Source organism: Equus przewalskii, chromosome 4 (assembly GCF_037783145.1).
Source record: "Equus przewalskii isolate Varuska chromosome 4, EquPr2, whole genome shotgun sequence".
Taxonomy (NCBI): Eukaryota; Metazoa; Chordata; class Mammalia; order Perissodactyla; family Equidae; genus Equus; species Equus przewalskii.
In genome coordinates this window covers 337,654-354,632 of record NC_091834.1, presented here as the reverse complement: position 1 = coordinate 354,632, position 16,979 = coordinate 337,654, and the positions used below count along the sequence as shown (strand labels likewise).

The 16,979-nt window shown below is 41.3% G+C and overlaps 1 long non-coding RNA gene across 1 annotated transcript; it reads right to left on the bottom strand.

The window, feature by feature from the left end:
* Positions 1–390: 390 nt before the first annotated feature.
* Positions 391–2,977, bottom strand: LOC139083099 (uncharacterized). The gene is made up of 2 exons (XR_011539667.1): positions 2,667–2,977; positions 391–1,340 (listed from the first exon to the last, which is right to left on the bottom strand). It is a non-coding gene; the product is annotated as an uncharacterized lncRNA (long non-coding RNA).
* Positions 2,978–16,979: the final 14,002 nt, after the last annotated feature.

Sequence of the window (16,979 nt, the reverse complement as noted above, 5' to 3'; positions counted from 1 at the left end):
TGGACTCAATTACTCTGGTTCATGTCATGGTTGTTTCTCATCATAGATCAATAAGTTCTCACACTTTTGTCAGTTCTCTGCAGACTTCATTCCTTAGCACTGAAAGCTGTTTTTTTAAGGCATGGTGCCAGATCCTAAAATCAACATTTTACTTGGTGAGGCGAGCCAACCTTCAGCAAGCTTTCCTGTGGACACCAGTGCTGGCATCCTTCTGGGGTTTGCTATACATTTCTTAATCTAGATATATTATTTATGGTGACTATAGGCTTTTTCCACCTTAACCTATAACAGGCTTGCCATATTGAAGTACTAAACTGAGGATTCCAATACTTTTTCTTCCCCAAGGGTAACATTGGTTGAAAGAAAGGACAATTTCAAACAGAACCTATATGTGTTGTTTCCTTCACTTATTCCTTTATTCAGCAAATGTATATAAAATACTTGTTGTGTTGTAGAAATAATGCTCAACACTGGCAATACAACAGTGACCAGGTTAGAAAGAAAGACCAATGTCTTCAAGTTCATAGTCTCATGGTAGACAGAGATTATTAAATACACAATTATTTGGTGATGCTGTGTGACTGAGTTTGATGGGTCAGTAAAATTTTACTGAAGAAAGTGATGTGTCAAAGTAGAGACCAAAAGGATGAGTGGAATTTCTCTAGACAAAGTACAAGTGGAGTGGTGGAGGGACCTTTATTTATTTTGACAACAGATATTTACGGATATGCCACATGTCACATCCCTGTTCTCAGGGATTTGCATTCTGTTTAGGGAGACAAGGAAAACCAGTTGTAAAATCTATAAATAAATCACCTCTGATGGCAACAGCGTCATGAAGAAGTGAAACTGGGCCGTGGTGCACATTATGTGTGCCTACCAGCTTCTAAGCGCTCTGATTTTTGGGCGGGTTACTCTTTCCCCACGCAGCTCATATACTTCTGGGAAAGCTCATGTCTCCCCTAGTAGGAGGTATGAACACAATTGTTGAAAAGAAATTCCATTTCTTTGCAAGCAGTTAGTCGAGCAACCCAAACTTCATTGAAGCAGCTTTTGCATCCCCTGACCCTAGATCTTAGATCAGGGTTGGCAATGAAACACTGTTCTAGCCACCGAAACACGAGGGGGAGATTGTGCTAAACCTCTAGGGAAGAGGTTGCCTCACTCCTACGAGAACAGGAAAAAGATGGCCTCTTTCTTGCTGTGGTTGTGATCCCCGTAGCTGCTGCCTCATATCCCTTTGTGGTCGAGAGACTCTCAGAGAAACTGAGCAATAAGTTGACTCCATGCTGGTTTCCACCTGCCTCTGGACGTTCAGTCACAGGAGCCAGTGACCACACCTGTAGAAATCAACATTTCTGTTACTCATCTGGAAACAGTGAAATGGAACCAGAGAAATGTTTGCTGTATTAGAAAAGAAGTGAGGGGAGGACAGGGGACAGTGTAGGCTCTGCTGTAGACTGGCCGGTCCAGGACAGTCTTTCCGAAGACGTAAGATTTAAACTGAGGTGAGAATTCAGCCACGCTAAGCCCTGAGCGCACAAAGAACAACTCAATAGTCACACAGTTCAGCTGGGAGTAAGGAGACACCACATGGGAGACGAGCGAAGTTCTGGTCATTCCAGGCTCGTAAGTCACGTGCAGAGGGTCAGGATTCACTCTAAGAGCCATTAAAGCATTTGAAGTTTGGGGATGACAAATTATTGCCTTTTTGTTTCCTATGTAATAAAATTCTGATGTTTTCAACTACCATTAAAATGTGTTATTAGTTTATAGCAAAAACACTTCATTTTACAGTGTTGATAAAATTAAAATGGAATTAACATCATTCTTAAGGCACGTGAACTTATCTTATTTCAAAAGTATTTGATGACAGGAATTTCTTGCAGAAGGCAATGACATTCAGTTAGTAAAATTAGTTAACAAGAAGTAAAGATCCAAGACAGTATAATTTTTATGAAAAATAAAGGAAGTTTGGAAAATTTGTCTTTTTAATTATTGTAGAAATCAAAATAAATTAAAGTTGCAGGATATAACTACCAAAGAATTTTTTTAATCTAAAATAATACTTTTTCAATGAAGCATTTTACTAAGAATAGAAATAGTTGAGATAATTAAGGAGGTGTGGCTTGAAGGGGTGAGAATTTTTAATTTGCTTAGAGATAAATTTAAGGTAAAAATTTAAAATGGCTTTTCTAAACTTTCATATTGCTACTCTTAAGAAGTTGTATATCATAAATATTTTTCTTTAATCATGCACCTCTTCACTAAAATATTCACTATGGAAACCTACTGAGTAATTTCCACAAATATTTGCTGAATTCCTGTGTGCCATACACTATGCTGGGGACTTTGAAGAGAAGTACAAGAAACAAACAAAATTCTCTCCCCACCATAAAATATGATGCCATCTCAAAGAGGATAAAAATACTATAAAAGAGAAAATCGTATAAAATAGAATGAGACACAAGTTGAAAAGAGGTGTGGACAGACATTAGAGAAAGATCATTCTTGCTGGAGATCCAGAAAGGCATCGTGGACAGGCGTTCAGAAGAGTCTTCACACACAAGCCAGGTGCGTGCGGGTGGGGCAGAGGAGTCGGAGCAGTTTTGAATTAAATAATAGATTTTTAGCGGGTGTAGTGTTATGACTACAGCATTACTCACCTCTGACTGGCCAGCTGCTAATCTCAGGAAAGAATTCATGTTTAGAATCCCCACAGGGAGTCACACATACATGAAGGTTGAATGTCAGAAGCACATTTCCTGATGTCGAGAAATTAGCAATACGACGGAAATCCAGAGAGGAAAAACACAGAGTTTTGCTGATTGCCATGCACGTTTTTCTGAGAGTGACTAGGCGACAGCAAAGTAGATGGCAGAAACCATGGGTAGCCAGGGAGGCTGTGAGGCGTGTAATAAAAAATTACAGTCCCAGTTCCATTCCTCAAGGCCTGTGTGATCCTGCTCGAAACACTAAGCCACACTTAGCTTTACTTTGAACATTTGTACACTGGAAATAATATGCCCAGGCGTGTTCTAAGACATGAGAAAATGTATGGAGGCATTTTTTTAAGCTCTGGAATTGAGCTGTCCAACAGTAAGCCTCTAGTCTTACGTGGCTGTTTAAATTTAATGAATTAAAATCAAAGAAAATTTAAAGTACAGTTCCCTGGTCACACTAATCGAATTTCCATTGCTAGCAGCCACATGCGGCCTGTGGCTATTGTACTGGACAGCCGGACGTGGGACATTTCCAACACCACAGACAGCTCTCCTGAACAGCACTGTTCTAGGAGGCAGTGCAAATATCCATTGCTTTTTGTACTTCTCTTCATGGCCGCAGAATAAGGTGTTCCAGTAAATAAATGAATCCTTCTGGGTAGAAAAAAATTATCTGTAGGAAAGATAAGGAAAAGTGGTACAAAAATCTATCTTCATGAGAAAACGCCGTATTAATAAACTGCTATCTCCACAGTGCTATGTGTTAGGTTTCTCCAGCTCCTCACTTATTTTCCTTGAGATTTCATGGAAAAAATAATCACACTTATAGTCTCAGGAAATGGAATCAGGAGTAAAAATCATTCTGTAGTCCTCAGGTATGAGTAGAAACCACATCACATTTTAGAATATGCTCCAAACACTGTGACATGTACTTTTAAAATGCTTATGTATAACACACATGACACTAACGTGTATGAATCCCGAGTCTATGCTCGATGAAGTTTTACTTACGTACACACCTGTGTAGTCACACTTCCAGTCCCAGACGGCCCCTGTGGGCCTCCCACTCGATAAATCCCTCTCCACAAAGAGACCACTCTTCTGACTTTGGTCACTAGGAGATTAGATTTCCAGTTTCTTGACTTTGTGTAAGTGGCACTATATAGTTTATACCCTTTTTTATGTGGCTTCTCTCACTCAGTATTGTGTCTGTGACATGAGACCATGTTCTTGTAAGAAACAGTAACTAATTCTTTTCTAAAAATGAGAGGAATTTTGATATTATGCTCTCCTGTTCCGGTGAAGTGAGATCACCATTCAGAGAGGACAGTGGAGTTGCCTAATTAGTTCTGATGCTTAACAAACTGTCTTTCCATAGTTCTGATGCATATTAGTCACACACATTGTTACGAACTCGCCTAAAGGAATAGATTTATTTTCCTGACTTTCTTTTCCCCCTTAAATTGCAAAAGGTCCCCAAAGATTGTTCTTATCCTTCCAAAACTGCACTGAAAGCTCATTTTCCAAGGTGGCCACATCTTTTCTGAATATGGTGATTCTGCAGCTCCAAACATTCTGTGAATTTCTAGCTTCTTGAAGCTGAGGGTTTCTCTCCATATAAAGCGCACTTGGATGCGACAACTAAGGCAGAGGACAAGAGCAGTCTTCTTCCTCAAATGTGGCTGTGAATCCTCTTGCCTTTTGTGGAAAAGCAGTTGTGAGTAATACTGTTTTTCTAATCTCTAGATCTGCAGTCCTATTTGAAGATTAAACAGCCACATAACTATCCTTGTGAGTCCAACTCTCTAAACGTTAGATCTGGATGAGTTTAACCTTTAAAAGTTCCTTGTGTAAAACAGTGCACATGAAGAGCCCCCACTTCTTACTGTGTGCCAAGTGCCCTGAGACCCTTTACATAATCATCATTCATATAAAACTCTCCCCACTGCTCTTGCACACTTACGAGATTTTAAGGTAAGAATTATTTTCCTCCTTTATAGATGGAGAAACAAAGCTCAGGAACTTAAACATTCTCCCCCAAGGGAGCCAAGGACAGAGCCTGGCTTCAAATTCCTTGTCACATCAAAGCCACGAGTGCCCACGTCTGTCTTTCTTCTTTGTGTTTTCCTAAGAGAGAATGGGAATTGTACAGATTTTAAAGCAATATTATAGGTTCTGTGCATCTTTATATCTGTGTTTTTGTGTAAACCCTGTTCCTCTGAAGGCAGAATCAAATCTTTTAGAGAAGAGAGAATTCATCTAATTGTAAAAGCTAAATGCTAACTGGCAAAACAGAAATGATCTTAGAAATAGCGCAATGTAAACAGATCAAGAATACAGGGTTTAAAATGTAGATCCCAAGTGATATTACACAGTTTTACAATTTGTAAACTATGTATATTGTTATAAAATGTGAAATTGTATTCTATAGAGTTATGTACCAACTACAGACTTCCAAATTTCCTTTTCATTATCCTAGAAAAAAGGGTTTCCCTTATTATAGCACAAAGAAATAGCAAAGCCATGGAAATAAGAACTTTCATTTTTTTTATCGAATGCTATTCTCTTGCATATTGGAGGGTAAATTTTAAGATTAGCATATGTAGGTATTATGACTATTAGCATAATATTCAGACACATTCTAATCTAAATGTGGGGAAATGGATTAAACTGTGTTGGAAAAGTTAAAGTAACTAACGTAGAACATACAAAATCAGATGTTGCCAATAAGCCTACACAATTTAGGCCTCTATTTCAGGAGAAAAAATGCTTTAAAAATCCTTTTAAAGATAAAGACGTACTGGGTCTCTCTTGTTAGGTCAGCTTCTCAGCAAGTTTAAGAGCTGGCTGACACATAATCTTGTACACGGTAACTATAAACACATGAGATAACAACGGAGCTGTTGTCTTGGTCTCTAGGATTCACTTTATGGCAAAGCTTCAGATCAAAAGACAGAAGCAGCTACAGTCCGGTATTTAATACAATTATCTTTTCCTCTATTTCTAGGCTTTTAGCCATTGTCTAAGGTTTTGCTTCTTCAACTAGCTTATTTAGGCAGATGAGGTCTCAAGAAACAATAGGTGAAACTTCCATAAATGTGCAGTTGGGTGTGGGGAGTGAAGTCAGTAAAAACTGCAGTTGTTGACGAAGCCTGTGGTCCCTGTAAATTACTCACTTTCAATAACCCTGGAAAGGACTGAATCAGTGGGTCTGACACGGAAATATGTTTGGAGTAATCTAAATAGTCGCCGTGATGTTTACATAGTAACTGAGCTTTTTAAGAAAATTCAGCCAGATTATGAATGAAAAAGGTGTCCATTCTCAGGTCTTGTTTGGCTGCCTTATTTGACTATGAAAGGATTTTTATTTCTGAGACTTGGAAAGGTGGATTTTCACAGGAGGCAGTTCTCGTGACTTAACGGGTCCCTCACAGGGAGTGAGCTCCAGCTCATCCAGCTCTGAAGGCCAGAGTCTATTTTCTATGGGATGAAGCTCGAGAGCAGACATTTATGGGAATTCTCCCACTTCACCCTCAGCTGCTCGGCCAGTTGGTTGGCGTTTGCTGCTGGTGAGTCAAAGGTCATAAGTCTGACACTTGAGCAGATCGCTTTGCGTCTCACAGAGAAATCTCTGTGACAAACACGTAGATTACTGCCTCATCTCTGCCAGCGCCTGCTGAGTTGCAAGTGTGAGCCTGTTCCCAAAGGGGACCAGACTCTCTAAGGGCCTGAGGGTCCCCTAGTGAGCATGATATAACTTGTCTTTCTCATCAAATAATTTCTGCCAAAATGGAAAGACAACAACCACAAGGAAAATGGGATTAGATTTCTTTCAGTGTTTTCTGGAGAAAGAATTGTTATTAATGTCAATCAACATTGAAAAAATGACATCCAAAATTTTAACTAGAATGCATATTTTTTTAAGTTGTGTTCTTTTATAAAGTGGACGGCATTTTTTTTGGGGGGAGAATAAGTAAGGTATTTCTGATCTAAGACAGAAAGTTAGGATGCTCAACATAGAGTCAGTCAAGAGTTTTAGAAGAATATTTTAAAATTATATCCATATGTGGTAAATTTTAGAAATGTGTGACTTATTTATGCCATGAACTTTAAATGCATTTATCCTTTGCCATCTTTGAAACTATTTCGCTTAATTAAATCAGTATTTTGTCAGTTCTACATGGGAGAATTTTGTTTTTAAATCTTATTGTACATTTTTAATGTAGAAGCATATAAAATAAAGAGAACTGAATAGTTCTTGAGCTTGGTCTTAACTACCCGCCTCCCACCATGTAATTGGTAACTAAATCCTATTAATCTTATCTCTGGAATCAGACATTTTTGTCTCCACATATTCTGCCAATACTCTGGGGCATAACCCTTCCCCTGAACTTCATAATGTCCTCCTGTTGGTCTGATCACCTCCAGAATCACAGTCATCTTTCCAGAAGGATCTTTCTAGAGCACCAGTTTCACATGTCATTTCCTAGCTCCCTGTTCTCTGTAAGGTAAATGTGAAACTCTCCATGATTGGTGCCCTGTTAAGACTGGCTTGGTCTCAATGACCCAGCTAGAATGAATTAGTTACAGCTTCCCAAATGTGCACACTGCCTGATCGTTCCATTCACTTACACCCTGTCTGAAATGTCTGTTTGCCTCCAACAGTCATCCTCATCCCTTTTCCCTTGCAAAACCAACCCAACAACTGAATGTTTTGCTTCCTCTGTGTGGCATTCGCATGCATGGGGTTGAGCAGGGGTACCAGGCCCCCAGCTGTTCCAGGATGAATTGTGATTAGTCTAAGTCCAGAACCGAGCTTCTCTTTTCTCCCGTCCTCTCCTTGTGCCCCTCCCTCTCAAAGCAAGGAGGCCAGACAGGAATTTCCCTTTGCTCCTACTCTTGGTTGACATTTCAGCAGGATGCGACACACTAAACACCGTTGAGAGAAGAGCTCAAGGACGACAGCTAAGAGCAGAGCAGAGAAAGAAAGGAACCTTGGCCCTTTGGTGATGTCCTCAAGCCACCGCACTACCTCCAGACTGACTCTCCCTCCAGTCTTGTGGCAGAAGATGATAGTTTTCCCACTATTTAATCCACTTTTGGAGATGGATCTTCTGTTCTTTAACATCAAGAGCATCCTAATGGATACAGTTCCCACAGCTCCCAAGACACACGCCTTTGCTGATACACACTTATCTTTGTGAATCCTAACTTCCTCTGTGAAGACGCCCTCAATCCCGCCCCTTAGAGTCCACCTCCTCTTTTGTGCCATTGCAGTTTATATACAAGGCTTCTACACACACTCATCACGTAGCATTGCAACTCCACTGCCAAATCCAAGATGGCTCTTGGTGTGCTTGGCGCATATTGTGTTCTTGCCACCTGGATGCGAAGAAAGCACGAGAAAATCAATAACTGTTTCAATTAATTTATTTAAGCTCATGGACTGACCTTCATATAAATGATAAATTATTCTTGTTGATGGAGAGAAACAACTGTTCTATGTGCATAAGAGTGTTATTTCACCACAAAACACCAAAGCCATCAGCAAAAAATCACATTTTCAGATAGTTTTGATAATACTACATAGTTTTGAAATATTATTATAATGGCTTACATTGGTAACAACCACAGTAAGCAAAGCTTTGCCCCTCAAAACTCTTCATGTATGTAATTACATTTTTTTTCCTTGCGCTATCTGTAAATATAGGGAGAGCAGTGTGTTTATTTACATCTTCCAGGTAAGACTCCCTTAGCTATAGAGCGGATGATTCATCCACCCAAAGGATGAGCTCTTGGAGCTCCTTCTCCAGAGGGCCTTCAGCTTGCATCCTCCCCTCGGGGCATCTCCGTCTAGCTCTGTCAGGGCGCATGCTCCATCAACAGATTTCCGCCCATGGATGGGACCTGCCAACGGATGGGACCCACAGCTCCAACAGAGTACCACTTGGACTCTGGTCCCTAGACCCCTGCATCAGGATCCCCCAAGATTCTTGTAAAAACTAGTTCCTGAGCCTCATCCTGGACCTTCTCAATCACATTGACTGGGCTCCATTAGAGCTGAAGAAACTAAGCTTCTTAAAGCGTCTTGGGTGATGGAGACGTCCGTTTTAGAACCACAGTTCTGTGGCTTCGTTCTCACAGTTTTACTTTCTCACAGCTGTCTTCACTTGCTCTGACCCTTATTTATTTTCCTGGGCCGTGACTGTTGTTAGGGCAAGAATGACACCTGTCCCTTTTGCTTCCTGTCCCTCAAGACAGGCCCCCTTCAAAGGACACGTCCTCTGTAGTAATAGTTGAGCAGACGACACAAATGCAAATCTCGGAGAGGCTGCAGTCTCTAGTCCATATTGAAACATGCAGGCGAGGTTGCTCTCTGACTGTTCGATTTCTTTGGCAGATGCTGTGGTGGTCGCTGTATGGGTGCTGAATTTAGCTTATGGAATTCATTTCTCTTTACTTGGCAACAAGAGAAAACTTTCTTTATCATGTTATGCTTAGGCTTATTTGCTAGGTGCATAAGAAGTCCTCAATTGTATTCCCTTTTTATAATTGCATAAAAAATTACCAGAGACTTAGCAACCTAAAACAACACAAACTGTAGTTTCAAAACTGTATTTTTTCACACTTTCTACGGGCCAAGAGTCCAGCATAGCCTAACGGGGTCCTTGGCTCAGAGCCTCACAAGGTGGTAGTCAGAATGTCAGCCCGGGACGGCTCCCCGCAAATGAAGGCTGCCCTCCAGCTCCTGCCAGACAGGCCCTCCACACACGCCAGCTCATGTCTTCAAGGCCAGTAGGAATGTCTTTGTGACCTCTAAATCCTCTTTTAAATGGCATATTTCATTAGGCCAGACTCTCCCAGGAAATCTCACTATCGATTAAAGTCAACTGACTAGGAACTTTGATTATATCTGAAAAATCCCTTCACCTTTCCCATGTGTTGTAATATAATTACGGGAGTGAAATCCATCATGTTGACAGGCCCCACCCACACTCAGGGTTGGGGACGATACCGGGCACAGACACCAGGAGGCAGAAATCTGAAGGCCGTCTTGCAATCCCAGCTATCACAACAATAAATACTTGTTCATTTTGAGTATTTTTTGCATTCCCTATTGTTCTTCATTAACATGTAAATGTAAAAAATGAAAAAACACAAAAGAGTATGTGATGAAAATATGTCTCTCTATCACCACTGACTTTTGGTCTCCTCTCTTGGTTGACAACAATATTTTAAGGGATTCTCATGTATGCTTCCAGAGTATTCTATGCACCTATGTGCTGAAATAACAATTTTCAAATTGCTTTTTCACTTAATCTCGAGACATATTGTTAGTATAGCAACACATACGTATCTACCACGTATGTGTGTGTGTATATATGTACATTTATATATATATACTTGTAAAATTATTCCATTGCACAGATGAACCATAAATTATTTAACTAGTCCTGTATTGATAAAAAGATATTTACTCTTTTATTATTGTAAATATTCTTGCTTTTTATGTCATTTTACATGTGTTCATCAATTGCAGGACAAATTCCCAGAAGCAGAATTCAAATTGTGAGTGCTCCTAATGTTCTGATAAATATTGCCAATTTTTTTCAAAGATGTTGATCAAGTTACATGCACAACTTCCTTCTAGTATTGCCAATAATGCTTTAGGAAATTTTTAGCTGTCCCAGGCTGAGAGGTGAACAAAACTCCATTATCACTATAATTTGCATTTTCTTAATTGGGAATGTGGTTGAGTACCATCTGACACTTAAAAGCCATTGGATTTCTATTTCGATAAATTGCCTGCTTGTGTCCTTGACTGATTTTTATCCTGTGGCCCTTGTTGGTCTGGAGCAATGAGTGGAAAACTCAGGGAAGAGGACTCACTCCAGTCTGAGAATCAGAAAGTGCACTCTGATGCCTTAGAAATGGAATGAGTCATGTAACGTCCCCACCAACGGGAAATTCATAACTGGGGCTTCCGCCACAAAGCAGCCTGATCGTCTCCTCCACAGCGCTCCTCAGTCCCTCTGCTTCACCTGAGCTCATTCACGTCACGTCCTCCTGTCTCCACAGTCTTCTCCTCCACCGCGCTCCTCAGTCCCTCTGCTTCACCTGAGCTCATTCATGTCAGGTCTTCAGTGTCCAAGGTCTTCTCTTCCACCTCCCTCCTCACTCCTTCTGCCTCACCCGAGCACAGTCACATCAGGTCCTTCTATGTCCACGGTGTCCTCCACCGCGCTCCTCTCTCCCTCTGCTTCACCTGAGCTCATTCATGTCAGGTCCTTCTATGTCCATGGTGTCCTCCACCGCGCTCCTCTCTCCCTCTGCTTCACTCTAGCTCAGTCACTTGAGGTCCTTCTGTGTACACGGTCTCCTCTTCCACCTCCCTCCTCTCTCCCTTCACTTCACCCGAGCATGTTAGCTCGATCAACTTAACTCATTCTGTGTCCCAGGTCTTGTAGTTAAGTGGCTTTAAAAATCCTTATACAGACTCAGAAATCTGAATTGTACTCCAGTTCTGATATTTGCTAACTATACCCCATATAAATTTAGTCCTTGTATTAATCAGTTAAGCCAGCCAAGCTCTTGGGATGTGAGTCTTAAAAGATATAATTTATGTGAATGAAATAAGTTAAATAAATTAGTATTTAATGAAATTAAATCTTTTTCCATTTTCCCACAGGTTTATTATGTGATGCCATCATGTTCTGAAAATACTTCTTTATCTTTCCCTTGTTTTGGAAGATTGTTCCTGAACAAATATCTCTTGCCAGTCTTCCTCTTTTGGCTTGAGGAAGAGTGGCCTCGAGCTAACATTTATGCTCATCTTCCTTTATTTTGTATGTGGGTGGCCACCACAGCGTGGCTTTAATGGTATGTAGGTCCTTGCCCTGGATCCCAACCGACAAACCCTGGGGCCGCCAAAGTAGAGCGCATGAACTTAACCACCATTCCATTGGGCCAGCCCTGAAAATTCTAATTAATTTGAATCTACAAATGCAACAGATGAAGTAGCACAGATAAACACATAAAAATGTCAGTCTCCTTTGTTACTCAGAGGCGAAACATATGCCATACCACAAAATAATGTTTTGGGAGTTGCAATTCCATGATACTTTTAAAATGAAAGATTTTGAAGAGTTTCTTTTCTTTAGCTATTCATATCATTCAACAATCTTATCAATCTTGTCCTAAAAATGCTTATTCTGAAAGGTTTAGAAATAACTAAGTACAGGCATGCACCATGTAATTATGATCCAGTCAGTGATGGAGTGCCTAAATGACAGTGGTCCCATGAGATTAGCACCATATCACCTAGATGTGCAGTAGGCTGTGCCATCCAGGTTTGTATGAGTACTGCAGGGAAGGGAGAAATTTTCCTCTCCCCTTCTAGATTCTTTTCACTGGTCTAAGAATTGAATTGCATAAGACAGATTAACAGGAGGAAAACAAACAGAAGTTTAATAACACGTCTACACAGGAGAAACCCAGGAAAAATGAGTAACTCCTCAAAATGACCAAAGCCCTCACCTTAAATACTATGCTCAGCTAAAGACAAAAGAAGATGTTGGGGGTGAGGAGAGGCAGGGACTTCAAAGGGAAGAAGGCAGTTCACAGGTAGGTGACAAAGAGCAAATGTTTGGAAAACAAGTGTTTGTTTGGCCACAGAAACAGAACACAGAGGGGAGCCCAGCAAACAGACTTTCCCAGGTCCCTCCCTGCCTATGACCTAGTTCATGTTAAGCTAAGGTGATAGCTTGCTTCCTGAGATTTTTTTTTTTTTTATCTGAAAACTTTTAGGCAGTTAAGGGGGAGGTAACAAGAAAAACCTGAATCTTTTGTTTCTTAAAAATAATCAGCCTAAAATAATTTTCATGTTAAAGAGATACATTTTAAGGTGGCAAATTTGTTCCCCTTCAGTACACTGCATGATGTTTACACAACAATGAAATCGCCTAAAGTCACATTTCTCAGAATGTGTCCCCATCATTAAGTGACGCGTGAGTGTACTTTAAAAAACATGAGGTATAATAATTTTCTGGTTCTGAGAATATGATGAATAAAAGCGGGTGTTCAAAGGAGAGACAACACCTGAAGAGATCGGTTAGTCCAATGAATAGGAGGAAAGGAGACTGTCCCTTTGAAAAGCTTGAGAAAAGAGGGTAAAATTGAATTGTCTTCACACTCATGCTGCTCCTAAGGCCTAAAGCAAGACTAGCATCCCATATAAACTTTCTAAACTGTCCTTTCTATAAAGCATTTTATTTAAATGTATAAATTCGTATAAGCAAATCGAATTTTTTTTAACTTCTCCATTTCTTAATTTGGAAGGAAATCCTTATCAATTACAACTTTACACTGGAAAACTGTTGGCAGGACCATGAATACAGCGGCCAGCCTGGCTCCCTTATCCTCCAGCCCTCCAGCTTTCACATCTGGGGGCACTTGAATTCCACCTGTAGGGTCAGTTTCCCCCTCAGGCCATCCCAAGCTGGAAAAACGAATAAGGACGATTCCTGTCTCAGTATCAAGGCAGGCTTTCTGTTGGTCCCTTCCACTGGAGTGAGGAAATGGGTGTAGGATCATTGTATGGGGTGAGGTGAGGCACAGAGGCCTCGTGAAAGGTTAATCCCCGTTGTGAGCCTCGATTCTCTTACACTTGGATATGCTCTTTCAGTCCAGAAAGTGAGGGGAGGCTGCCGTGAAAACAGTGTAGGATGTGCACATGTAACTTGTTGAAACACCCTCAGGAAATATACCTACGGTAAGAACTCCACAGGACATGTAACTTGGCCATAATTGCTCTTTCACCTGTTTCTCTATCAGTAAGATGCTAAAACACAAGGGGCCTGTGTGCTTGTCTAAAAGTGGAATAGCCCATTGGAGGGAAGGGGGAAAAGAAGGGAGGGTCTCTCTATACTTAGTGTGGGTGCCCTGCCAGAGGGAGACCTCCTTACAGGCAGAAGTTGAGCCAGTCTCGTCCAAATTTGTACCTTGAATGAAGGCACGAATGAGGAAAGATATCAACTTTATGTACAAAGCTTCTCGAGGCTGGCCAGCTGGCAAATCAACCTAGAATTCATGACACTTCCCCTCCACCTGGTATTTCACACGTGGTGACCACATCCCTCACTCGGCCCTTTATGCTGGAGTCGCTCCGTTGATTTCATGCCTGCTGCCTCCGTCCATCCAAGTCCTCAACCCACCTTCTTCCAAAGCTGCAGATCAAGTCAGAAGCGTCAGCCATTGGTTGCCTACTTGTGTGTGTTAACCAAGTCGCTTTACATGCCTAAGTCTCGATTTCCTCATCTACGAAATGGTAATAATCACACCAACTTCACTGGTTTTCAGTAATTCCAGAATGCCTTGCACATGGTAGGAGAAATTATTGCCATCGTTATTTCCTGTCAGTCATGGACACATTTTCCCTGGGCTCTGGAACCACTTGCTCAAGGCTTCCACCCCCCGAGACTTCTGTGAGTGTTGTCCCACCCTCCAAGGCCCTGCCTGCCGCTGAGCTGAGGGTCTCTGAGAGAACAAGATTTCTTGTTGGGTTTCCTTGTACCCGCTGCTGTTGAATCCTGTCCTGACTACCCGTATCTACTATCAGCTCCCATGGGATCTATTAACACCCAGCACCCCACCCCTCCACTCAGTCTGCCACCCCGCTGACTCAGGGTTCCGTCACTGGTTTACTCAGTGAACACACATTGAATTTAGCAAAACCAGTGGTAAATCCAACACACATTCTAGTGAAATTCAACACGAATACTCTGTGAAATTTCCTCACTTCAGCCACCCTTCTATTTCCAGATAACTTATGAAAACACTTTAAGCTTCCACATGCAACACTTAGAAATCGTTAAAGAAACTGCTGTGGCTTAGTGTTGCAAAAGAAGCTAACCATTTTGAGAAATACCCCTAGTATATTCTCATGTTCTTGCTTTTAAATTTAATTTGGAGCTGATGCTGAGTTGTGTCATAAAACTGGACTGACTTGTTTGGCAGACTTTCAAAAATTTCAAAATCCCCATTACAGACGCAGTGTTTTCCAAATCCGAATGTACACACCCACACACACATCACCAGCAACATCTATTTCAAATGGCATTTTATTCTTCTGTTCTTTAGCAATTTTGTTATTTAATGGGGCCTAATGCTATTATTATTATTAAAGCAGAGAATATGAATGACTCTTTTCTTTTCAGCAAAGAAAGATAAGTAATTGTTACACCCAACTCCATGTACCTGAGTTCTGGGCTTTTCTGTTGTAGGTAGAAATTGGTTGTATTTGTTGCTAAAAGGGGGAAGACCCTTGAAGGCATCCTTCTTGGGCCTCTGATTTGGAAGGTCTAAGCTTTTGAGGCTGGATTATTGGAGAACCCCTGTAGGCGGTGGAGGCCATTGACTTTCAGGAAAGGACGAGATTAGCCTGATCCCTGGTGGTTATTGAGACAGTCATGCGTTAACTCAGCCACCCCTAGAGAAAGAGCATGGGCCCCGGAGGGCGCTTGAGAGGGGCATGGGCTGCATCACCTCTGAGGGCTTCAGCCTTGGGCATTTCAGCAATGGTGCTTGAGGCCAGCCCTGTGGTCTGTGAAGAGGGACACTGTAAAGGAATCTCTGACCACAGCGACAACACTTGACTAGTAGAGACCATGAAGAACAATGGTGCTGACGGTGAGCGGCAGGGATGGAAAACCAGAGCTTTTCTCCATTGTTTGCCTGGGCAAAGCGATGTATCCTATAATCTATAATCTACACAGATGGGATGAGAAGGCTGTAAAGACGAGTGACACTGGCTTTGGGAGGTCAGGTCACAGGTTTCCCTAACACAGGACATACTCCCTGGTACAGCTTGACATGTGATCTCGTGCGTGTCGTGGGTCCGTGTCCCTCACCCGTTTACACCCTCACCCACATCTAGGAGACTTGAGAAATTATCCTAGAATTACTGCTTCAGCCTCAGCTTGAAGCAAGACTCCACAATGGGCTTCCGACTGAAATCGCTCTGTAATGAGTACCTGTGAGTGTGGGACACTTGCACCTGGCAGGAACTGTAAACAACAGGTCAGATGTCAGTAATTGTGAGTCAACCAACTAATCCAGCAGCATTGGTTTTGTATGTTCCAAATTATGGAGTCAGAGGCCACTCTGTTTCACCGGCTTGTGCACCTCTTCCAGGTGGATGCCGTCCACAGACACATCTTGGTGACTGTATGGAACCTTCGTGCAAAATAGAAAATTGTGCTTCTTCTCTTACCATGGGGCACAACCTCATGGCACAGCTTTAGGGCTTGGTAAGCGGCAGGCAGGCTGAATTTCAGCTACCGCTTTCCCCTTTTGGCTGGGTGCTCTTATAGAAGAGATTAACAGCACGACCCTGTTGGCTGCCCTGATTCCTTGTCCAGCTTTCTGAAGCTGGTCTTCTTTGGATAGCAATCTATAAGCAATCAATAAACCTTTGTGATAATTTTTAAAATAATTGCTCTCACTTGCCCATAATTCCTGTGAAATATGCCAAAATACATAGATACGCAGTGGAAAATCAGGTCAATAAAAGTAAGAATGGCTTGCATATATTTCACAATGCATATTCATCAACAAAAAATGCGGGGATTTACTGTGGAAATTTAAGAACAAAAATAGAACGGTGTACTCGGAATCAACCTTAGGAATAGAAAAGCAAATTTTGATGGAAAAGAAAATAGACATTAGGAAGAAGCTCAGTGTTAAATGTAGGGATCTGAAGCAGAAAGACAGAGGTTGGTCAACAGAGGAAGAGAGAAAAGTAAATGCTAGAGAGAGAAGAAATGCTTCCTCTGGTGTCTTTAAGATAGCCTCGAACACCAACTAAGCTACCCAATTATGGTCATAAATGTGACAGAAGAGTTTCCATACTTCCAAAGCATATTACCTACCCAGAATATCAGAATAATAGAACACTGCTGGAATTAGGAAACATTTAAAACATTGACATCAGTTGTGACAGAGAAGGGAAGACTAGACAATGATTATTAATCCCTTTCAAGCAGCTAAGAGCTTGTTATCCTGGGAATGCTGAACATTCTTCTCCCTGGAGAACTTCAACAGAAAAACAATATTTAATTAGAATAAATACCTCTCTGTAGTTAAAAGAAAATAAAAGAAACAATAATAATTAAAGAATCAAAAGAAAAAGGGTAAGAGTGGGTAAAATCTTCATCAAAGGCTCATTAGTACATTGTCATTCACCTGTAGCTTGAGCAA